Genomic DNA, 10941 nt, shown 5'->3' on the forward strand with positions numbered 1-10941 from the left:
ACCAAATACTAAGACAATTGGTCCTTCATGGGTCAGTTTAGAATCTTTTATGTTCACACAGAATCTTTAGCATAATGCCATTTCTCACATCAGTCAGTTCCTATTTCAACTGAAACCATGATCCAAACGCAACATTGTCACATTTAAGTTAAACCTTTTAAAATATTAGTGATAAGTATTACAACTAATTTTGGAAAGAAAGTTTTTGCACTGTGTAGTACTGAAAACCAAGAAAAGTAAGAACTTATAAAGTATAATATGAATGTTCAAAATGAGTGAGGAGGCTTCACTTTGGGAATTACTAGGGAGACCCAGATTTTTTTTTTTATAATTTATTTCTTTATTGAATCACTGTCGGAAAAGTTACAGAGCTTTCGGGTTTAGGTCTCAGTCATGTAAATATCAAACACATTTCCCTTTACCAATACTTATTTTTAACCACGAACCCCAATGGAACCCCACCTCCCACCCCTCCCGATTCCTGTGAGGCAGATGAGTTCTAGTTAATACTCTATCTACTTTGACTAGATACATTGTTTCGATAGAAGATGCACCATTATTGTTTAGAGTTTATGACCCCACCCCCAATCAGACATGCTGAAACAACGTTGTGAAATGATTTGCTTTCTACAGCTGGGTTTTAAGAATTAAATGTTTTGGATTTCTGCTATTTTACTTATTAACCCTGGAAGTATTTCTATTAAAAGTTAGATAGTTAAGAGATTGGTTTCTGTGCTCTGGAGTCGTGGCCGTGCCGGAGAGCTACTCGTGGGGAGCAGCTGGTGACCTCGGTCGGGCGTGAAGGACGGCCCATTACGCCCCCCTTCCCATGAGGTCCCTGCCGCCCCTACCCGTGGCTCAAACCTGCTGTCCACAAGGCTCCCGTGCGGCCGCCATCTTTCTTTCCAGAGAGGAGCGGGCGAGTGGGTCAACACCCTTTCCCCTCCGGGCAGGCATGCTGGCGCGGTTTAACACATAGTCCATTTGCTTTTCTGCTCCAAGCGGGTGGCTTTCTGTGCTAAGTCCTTGTGCTTCCGGGGCCGTGGCCGTGCCGGAGAGCCGCTCGTGGGGGGCAGCTGGTGACCTCGGTCGGGTGTGAAGGACGGAGACCCAGATTTTTTTATGTAGTCAGAACCTTTTACTTCAGATTGAGACATCAGTGGCTGCTCATTCAATTCAGTTCTAGGAGAACTATGATAAATTACCTATATACAAAAGATATCTATGTGAGTCAAACTTCCATTAATGCTTTGGCTCTACTACCCATTATTGCAGTTAAATCAATCTATATTAACCTTGCCTTTGGCAATTGTGTATTTTAGCTTTGTTCCTACCAATCAATCCATCATTATTCCTAATTGAATTATGGAACCCAGTTCAATGGCAGCTATTTCCTCTGTATTTTCTGCTTTGCAGAAGACAGCCACCTAGAGACAGAAAAATGCTGGAGCTGTATTCTCTAAAGTCCACTGATTCTCAAGGGAGCCAATCAATTGCAACACAAGATAGTAGGGTGAGAAAGAGCTTTATTGACAGCAAATCATCTAATTGGAACACAGCAGATCCTTGTTCCTGGAGAACCATTTTCCCTTCATGATCACGAGAAAAAATATTGACGGGAATTGAAATAGGAAGTATATATTTTTAGAAAGGGTAAATTGCTGAGTGGGGGGTTCCTGTTTGTCAATTAATTCCCTTTGTAGGTGGTCATCTGAGTATAAGCCTGCACACTAATATCTTTGTATAGATATAGGTTTTTGGAGGACTGACTAGAAAAGGAAGTGTACTTTACAGTTTCAGTGGCCCAAGCTCAGTTGAGTTACTTGCTTTGTTTTGCAAAGCTCGGGTAAAATGTGTGTCCTCTGAAGTTCTTCCATTTTTGCTAAACTAATTAAATATTATTTGCTTTTTCCATTTTTAGATGAGTATATTGGAGCTTTTCAGAGGCCACACAATGTTATTATATATATTATTAAATTGTCTTATGGCATATATGCTTATATAGGTATGTACAAGTTTTAAATATACATATTTACATACACATATATGTATTTATATATACATATATATGTTTTAAATCTGAGTGCAAAAGTAGGAGTAAGGACAGCTGAGACCAGAACTGTCAAGCTGACTTACTGAGAAACAATAAGTTGTTATTTTAAGGCACTAAGTTTCAGGATAAGGTAAAGGTAAAGGCCCTCCCGTTGATCGTCGATTTGCTCGAGCGGGCCCAGTAACGTCTCCATTGGAGACTTTGTTGTTACTGTGTCTGGCATATCGAATACTCTCGGTAGCTTGCCGGGCTCTCCGAGAGGGGCGGAGGAATCGAACTCGGGTCGGCCATGTTGGCCGCTTGTAAGGCGAACGCCCTACCCGCTGTGCTATCGCTCCAGCCAGGATTGCTTATTATACATTATCACGATAACAATGTTACACGCCAAGGCTAAATTTTATTACCCAAAATATATTTACATGAAAATATATAGACACCAAATGTTATAAAACCATTCTGATAATCACATTCAAGTTATCTCAAATTTTGGTTATTTTTTTCAAAAGGCACATATTTCCCTCATATTCTCTTGATCACCAATATTCATTAAAAGTAATAAACATACTTTATTTAGTTATGCCTCTATAAAAATAGACATTTTCAAGCATAAATGAAAGTTAGTTTAATTTAATGATTAGGAGGATATTTTTATTTCCCTAGTTGTGGTATCTTGGGAGATGTTACTAGTGTCTAGACATAGGACTGTTGGAAGATTTAATTGAATTAATTTCCATAAAAGTTTTAGAATTCTGTACTCATGCAAAATAATGTAAATGTAAAACATTATCTAAGAACTTATTATATAAGTAAATATTCTTAATATTGCATTTTTTTGTTTCGTTTTGGGGCCACTTCCGGGGCATACTTCTAGCTCAGTGCTTGTCACTCCTGGTAGTACTTGGGGGGCATTGTAATGTTAGGGATAGATCCTGGGCTTCTCAATGCTAAGCATGTGCTCAGCTCAGTGCATTATCAGTCTGTCCCGTTAATATTTTTAAAATGTACATGTTGTATGAGTGGGAGATAACAAAGCTTATGGTCTGAAGAAAAAACACTTCATAAAGAGGTTACTCTTCCAGAAAATTGTTTTACTGAGTTGGCTAAATATTACTGTGTTTGAAATATTTTATTACTTTCACTTACTCAAAATGCTACTTAGGCTTTTTTGTTGTTGTTGTTGTTGTTGTTGTTGTTGTGGGCCATACCAGGCAGTTCTCAGAGCTTATTCCTGGCTCTGTGCTCAGGGATGATTCCTGGCAGCCTGAGCGAACGATATGAGATGCTTGGGATTGAACCAGGGTGGGCCTCATGCTAGGTCTATTATAGTAGCAAATGTTCATTTTTTTAATGTTTTCTAAAGAAGACTTTCCTGAATGTTGCTTGGGATTATAGAAGTTTTAGGTGAATGATTTCATAATAGTACAAAACAGCTTTAAGTCCCTTTGCATTCTGCTAAAGATAGTAACGCTGGGACTTTTACAAGAATTACTTGTATATTTTTAAAAGCTTAATATATTCTGATTTAACGCTTTTATTTTAAAACATGGTCTGTGAAAAAGAGGTTTTTCTGAAGTAGGCAAAATTTCTTTTATGGATATTAGAATGTCAGAAGGAAAGGGACAGATATAGATTGACTGCATTCATTTATAGTATATAAAAAATACATAGTAGAAGAATAATATCCATGGCCAGACAAAGCAGGAGTTAGGAGGACTGTTCAATGGTTGGAATTAATCACAAGTGTGTGTGGGGCTGAGGTAGGTAAGATAGAGAAGAAACCAGTATGACAATAATAGGTGGGAATGATCACGCTGGACAAGATCTGAGGGTTAAAAGTAGGTAAGGGATACTGATAATCTTTCAGTATCAACATTGTGAACCACAATGCCCAAAAGGGGGAGTGGGGGAGGAGAGAGAGAGAGAGAGAGAGAGAGAGAGAGAGAGAGAGAGAGAGAGAGAGAGAGACAGAGAGACAGAGAGACAGAGACAGAAACAGAGAGAGAAGAAAAGCCCCTGCCATAGAGGCAGGCAGGGGGTGGAGGGTGGGGGGTGATAGGAGGGAACCTGGGGACACTGGTGCTGGGAAATGTACACTCGTGGAGAGATGGTTCTTGGAGTATCATATGACTGAAATCCAATCATGAATAGCTTTGTAATGATCTACCTCACTTCTTAAAATTTTATTTATTTATTTATTATTTATTTAATTTTTTGTTTTATTAGTGAAACACCATGAGGTACAGTTGTAGACTTACAAGTTGTTGTGCTTGGGTTTCAGTTCTACAATGATCGAGTACCCATCCCACCACCAGTGCCCATTCTCCACCCCCACCAATCCCAATATCCCTCCCACCCCCTATCCTCCATTCCACCCTGCCTCTATGGCAGGGCACTCCCTTTTGTTCTATCTATCCTTTTGGGTGGCAATCATGTTCGGTCCATAGATTACTTTCAGCAGGCATCTCTCATCCTGTGCAGATCTTCCCAGCACCCTTAATTTGGTGCTCCCTTTTCTATCTGAGCTGCCTTTAGCCCTAGAGTGTGCGGCTGGCCTCTAAGCCATGGAGTGAACAACCTGGTATTTATCACAGCTGCTCTCGAGTGTTAGTCTCTTATTTTGTTACTTTATGTTACCCAGATGAATGCAGTCTTTCTATGTCTGTCCCTCTCTTTCTGACTCATTTCGCTTAGCATGATACTTTCCATGTAGTACCACTTGTATGTAAATTTCATGACTTCATCTTTTCTAACAGCTACATAGTACTCCATTGTGTGTAGATGTACCAAAGTTTCTTTAACCAGTCATCTGTTCTTGGGTTATTTTTCAATAAAAAAGTTTAGAATCATTAAAATATTTTCTATAAGTATATACATAGACTAAGAATTTATTATGATTATTTGTTTTGGGGGCCACACCCAATAGTACACAGGGCTCCTGGCTCTGCACTTAGGGCTCAGGCGATGGTATGGGGTATAGGGGATAGGATGCAGATCTGCTGCATGTAAGGCAAACACCCTTCCCTCTGTACTATCTTTCTATCCCCAAACTATTTATTCTTATAAAAGACATTGCTTTGCCATTTGTACTTAACCTCTAGCGTATTTGTAGTTCAGTTTCAAATAGACCATTTTCTCACATCACAAAGCCACATTGAGCTCCTCAGATGAACTGACTGCCTCCTTCATAAAACAATTTCATGTGATTAACAAATTAGTTTCTTAAAAATTAAATCAGAAAAGAATAATCAATGGAATAAACATTTCTGATCCATTAGGCACAATGTTAGTTTTTCAAGGAATACCTTTTTATTTTCATGTAATGTTTTTAGCGTGTTATTTGACAAGAAATAAAGTTCTCACTGTTATAGTATTAATGAGCACTGAAATTCTAACAGCATTGGCTGTCAAACCTGTGTGCATTAATATGAATTAATTAGGTTTCCTTCCCCCAAGAGGGAAATAGGTCATTATAGGTTAAACAATGATGAGAAAAACACAGGAAATGCCAGTTTGACAGAAAGCCTTCAATTTAGAGGAGTGACCTTTAAAAGGGAGTACATAAATAATCTCAACATAATCACTTGGCACAATGTTTTGGGTTTACAAGTTTAGATAGCAGTAAAACATACTTATTGATTTGATTTTTTTAAAAGTTGGACCCTTTGGGAAATTATTTGCACAGAATAAAAGCAAAAAGGATGTTGATTATAACAAAGCATGAGCAACTCCAACTATCAGAATAAAATACTGATATGAAAAATTCACCCTTACTATTGTGGAATTTTAGATATTTTAAAATTCATCACCAAGTGAAACAGAGCAAGTGGAAAATAATTGTTTGTTTGGAATGGATATTACATTAGGGCTATTAAAATGTCATTTTTAATAAACCCTAGTTCTTTTTTTTATGTAGGAGTACTGCTATTTATTCAGCCACTGATTAGTTGATTGAATTGTGCATAAACTTCACCTAAATTTTTTCCCCATTTTTTATAATTTTATTTATTGAATCACCATGAGAACAGTTAAAAAGCTTTCAGGTCTGTCTCGGTCATATAACGAAACACCCGTACCTTCACCAATGCCCATTCTCCACCCCCAACAACCCCAGTATACCCCCATGTCACACTCTCCCACTCCCTGTGGGGCAGATGATTTCCACATTACTCTCTTTCTACTTTGATCACATTCAATATTTGACACCACACTCACCATTATTATTTGAGATTTTACCCTAACACTCAGATCTGCTGAAAAGGCAACAGTAGACAATTTGTTTTCTATTGCTGGCTATGAAAAACACATGATGTTGCGTGGCTGCAGTAGTGGCCGCGCAATTTTGAAATTCGAAATTTTAACACTTAAATCTGGAGGGATTTCTGCCAAAACCTGCTGGGTTCCGAGATTTGTTCCTGAGTCTCTGGGATCATGACCATTAAGTAGCTTGATCAGGAGCCAGAAAGGCCATTCGTGGGCGATGACTTGGGGTCTAGTTGGAACAGGACCAGCTCCACCCCCATCCCGTGAGGCCCAAAATGTCTCATCACTGCGGCCCCAAACCTGACTGTGCAATGGCCTCTGGAGGATGATGGCCACTGAGCCACCAGGGTGAAGCAGGTGGAGGGACAACACCTTTTCCCCCCCTGGGGTGTCCTGGTTACAATATCCTACTGCGTGGTCTGGACGCATTTCTGCCAAAAGCCGCTGGGTTTTGAGATTTGTTTCCAAATCTCTGGGATCATGGCCGTTAAGCAACTTGATCAGAAGCCAGAGAGGTTGTTCGTGGGCGATTACTTGGGGTCTCATTGGGGTGAGGAGGAAAGGACCGGTTCCACCCCCATCCCATGAGGCCCTGCATGTCTTGTCACTGCGGGCCCAAACCTTACTGTCCCGTGGCCTCTGGGGGATGGCAGTCACCGGGCCGCCAGGGGGAACAGGCCAAGGCACGAAACCTATTCCCACCTGGGTTGGCCCAGCACCAGTAGCCTACTGCAGGGACTGGATGCATTTCTGCCCAAAGCCGCTGGGTTTCAAGATTTGTTTCTGAGTCTCTGGGATCATGGTCATTAAGCAGTTCAATCAGGAACCAGAGAGGCCATGCCTCCAATTATATAGCTGAGCCGGAGGTGGTTTGTGGGTGTTTCCCACCTACCTAACTTTTGGCTGTTTACTTTCTTGGTAAACTTTGCTCCAAGTTTTTGGGGTCTGGCCAAAGGCACAGCAGCAATTTTGGGGTATCTGGAAGTATGAAGGTGCCATCAGGCTGCTGATGCACTCGCCTCACAGGTACAGAATAATCCCTAGTTCTAAGGTGACCCACAGTTTATTTTATTTAGTCTAATGCTATGAATACTGGTATCACATGTTTCAATAATATAGCAAAGTTAGTTTTTTTTTATCATCCTGACTAAGTTATTAGACTTTTATCCAAAAGTGAAGAAAAACGATCAAAGTCCTGAAGGTTCTGGAAGACTTTGTCAAAGGAAAAAGTGAAAAGGCTGTTTCTTCTAGGTAAAATATGTGGAAAAGAGGCAGTCAGTCTTCTGTGTCTAACTTTCCTTCTCTAGTCCAATACATTTGCAAGAAAGCAAAAATAGAGTAATTTTTGTTCTGTTCTAGAATGCTGGCATGAGAATAATGCTTAAGGAGGTCCTGTGTCAGTAATCTATTCTGGGTTCTTAGGGATGATGGTCTGTGAGATTATCACACTGACACTTGTGTGTCAGTGTGATAATAAACATAAAAAAATTAAAAATAATAAATGCCCAGAGGTATTTAGGGACTATTCCTGGCTCTGTGTTCAGGGGTCACTCTTGGTACTGCAGTAACTGCTCCGGGGATTGAACGAGGGTTAGCTGGCAAGTACCTTAACTCCCTTACAATCTCTCTGGCTTCCATACTTTTTATGAATTCTATTTCAATGTTGGGTGACAATGTTTAAGAAGTAGAAGGTGGCTGTAATTTTCTAAAGATAGCATTCATTTCATATCTAGAGTAGGTGAGGTCTAAATTTATTTACAGGAATCCTTATGTGGACACTGCAGAAACAGCATACTGTTTCTTTGATGGGTATTTAGGGGAGTTTTCAGTGTTTCTCAGAAATATTCTCAGTTTTATACACAGTGAATAAAAAGTGAGAGACCCCATGCAGATGCCTATACTGTCTCCACTATTTAAATTTATGCTTGCTGTAAATTCAAGTTTATTGTCTAGTTATGTATAGAGTGAGAAAAGATCCCAGAGAAGATCCATATTATTTTTGTTGATTATATTTAAAACATTTTAATTTTATTAAAGCACTGCAATTTACAAAGTTATTCATAGTTGAGTTTTAGACATACAATGTTCCAGCACTGGCCCCACCACCAGTATCAGCTTCCCTCCACCAATGTTCCCAGGTTCTCTTCTCTATCATCTCCCAATACCTCCAGCCTGCCTTCCTGATAGTCACTTTATTAAGTTTGGTTGTTAAAGTTTGGGTCTCATGATTTCAGTGTTGCTGGCTCGTTTTTGGAATTGAGCTCTGTCATTCCTTAACACCACTGATGTAAATGAATCCCCTTACTCACTTCCCCCTGTTGTTTCTTATCTGATTTTTTGCCTCCCACTCCACTCCACTCCACTCCACTCCACTCCACTCCACTCCACTGCATTCCTTCTTCCTATACTTTGGGACCAAAGGTGATCTAGGCCTCTTCCCTTTAAACATTGCATTCCCTCATCCAGTTATTCTAAATATCACACTTATATTATCCTGTGTTTGTCATTATTCTTCTGGCTTACTTCATTTAATTTGATATCTTCCAGTTTTATCCACGTTGCAGCAAATTGAATGATTTCATCTTTCCTTATAGCACAAAGTATTCATTGTGTGTATACACACATGTGATAATACGTATGTGATATCTATCTATCTATCTATATAACATCTTTTATGATATATAGGGTCCACTTATCTGTCTTTGGACATATGGATTGATTCCAAATATTAACTATTGTACTAAGTGTTACAGTGAATAATGGTGTGCATATATCCTTTTAAATGAATGTTTTTCTGTTCTGGACATAGATACCCAAAAGTGGAAATGTGGAGTTGTATAGAAGCTCAATTCTAAGCTTACTGAGAACCTTTCAAATTATTTTACACAGGGAAATGAACCAGATAGCATTCTCACCGATAGTGGATGAAAGTTCCAACAGCGAATGAGAGTTCCTTTTTCACCACATCCTGACAACACAGATTGTTTCCAGTATGTTTTATATGTGCCATTCTCACTATAATCTCATTGTTGTCTTGATTTGGATTTCCCTAATAATAAGTGAAAACGAGCATTTTTCGTGTGCCTGTTGATCATCAGTTGATCTTTCTCAGATAAGTGTTTGTTAATTTCCTCTTCTTATTTTTTGATGGGGTTTTAGATATTTTTGTTGCTGTTATTCATTTTGTGAGTACTTTACATATCCTGGATATCAACCATTTATCTGATGTTGAAAGCAAATATTTTCTTGTACTTGATTAACTGTATTTTAGTTTAACTCAGGTTTATTTTGCTTTACAGAAAAAATTTTATTTGATGTAGTTCCATTTGTTTTTGATTTGGTAGCCTTTATCAATGGAAGTGTATCATTGAAGACTTCTTTGAGGTACAGGTCTTAGAGCATTTTTCCTACATTTTGTTCTATAGATTCTGGTCTGATATCAAGATATATGATCCACTTTAAGTTGACTTTTGTTAAAGCGTGAGAAATAGGTCTAATTTTAATTCTTGCATGTGGTTATCCGATTCTTCCATTACCATTTGAAGAGACTGTCTTTTTTCTACTTTGCATTCTCATTTCCTTTGCCAGAGATTAGCTGACGATATATTTGGGATTTGTGTTTGAATATTCTAATCAGAAAGTATCTTTATCTCAGTACCACAGTGTTTTGATCACTATGGCTTTATAGGATAGCTTCAAGTTAGATAATTAGATGCCACCCAGTTTCTTAATTTTTAGTATGGTTTTCACTACTTGGATTTTTATATGGTTCCACACACACTTTTCAGTTGACAATTCTAGTCCCTGAAGAATGTTGTCTGAATTTGGATAGGGATTGCATTGAATCTATATAGTAGTTTAGGTAGGATGGTCCTTTTTCAATATTAATTATTCCAACCCATGAGTGTGGAATGTTTTTCCATTTTCTAAGGTCGTTTTCAATTTATTTCTCAAGTGTTTTTGAAGTTTTCATAATATAGGTCTCTCACCTCTTTTGTTGATTCTTATGTACTTGATGTTTTGGGGGCACTATTTTAAATGGGATAGGCTTTTTGATATCTTTCTTCTGTGATTCATTATTTGCATATATGAATGAAACTGATTTTTGTGTATTGACTCTGTAGCCAGCCACTTTGTTGAATTGGTTTGTTGTTTCTAGAAGCTTTTTTAAATGAACTCATTAGGGATTTCAATGAATATCATGTCATCTATAAATAGAGATAATTTGACTTTCTCTTTTTCAATTTGGATCCCTTTGGTTTCCTTTTCTTGCAGTTGTTAGGAGTTAAAATGCAATGCTGAATAAGAATGGAGATAGTGGACATCCTCGCCTTGTACCTGATCTTACTGGGAATGTTTTCAGTTTTTTACCATTAAGAGAGGGACAGACATAGAAAGATTACATTCATCTGGGGAATATAAAGTAACAAAATGGGAGACTAACACCCAAGAATAGCCTAGATAAGTACCAGGAGGTTCACTCCATGGCTTGAAGGTCAGCCACACATGCTGGGGGAGAGGGCAGCTCAGATAGAGAGGGGAGCACCAAGTAAAGAGTGTTGGGAGGATCCTCCCAGGATGAGAGATGCATGCTGAAAGTAGACTACAGACCAAACACGATTGTCACT

Source organism: Sorex fumeus, unplaced genomic scaffold, assembly GCF_029834395.1.
Source record: "Sorex fumeus unplaced genomic scaffold, SorFum_2.1 ptg000014l, whole genome shotgun sequence".
NCBI classification, from domain to species: Eukaryota; Metazoa; Chordata; class Mammalia; order Eulipotyphla; family Soricidae; genus Sorex; species Sorex fumeus.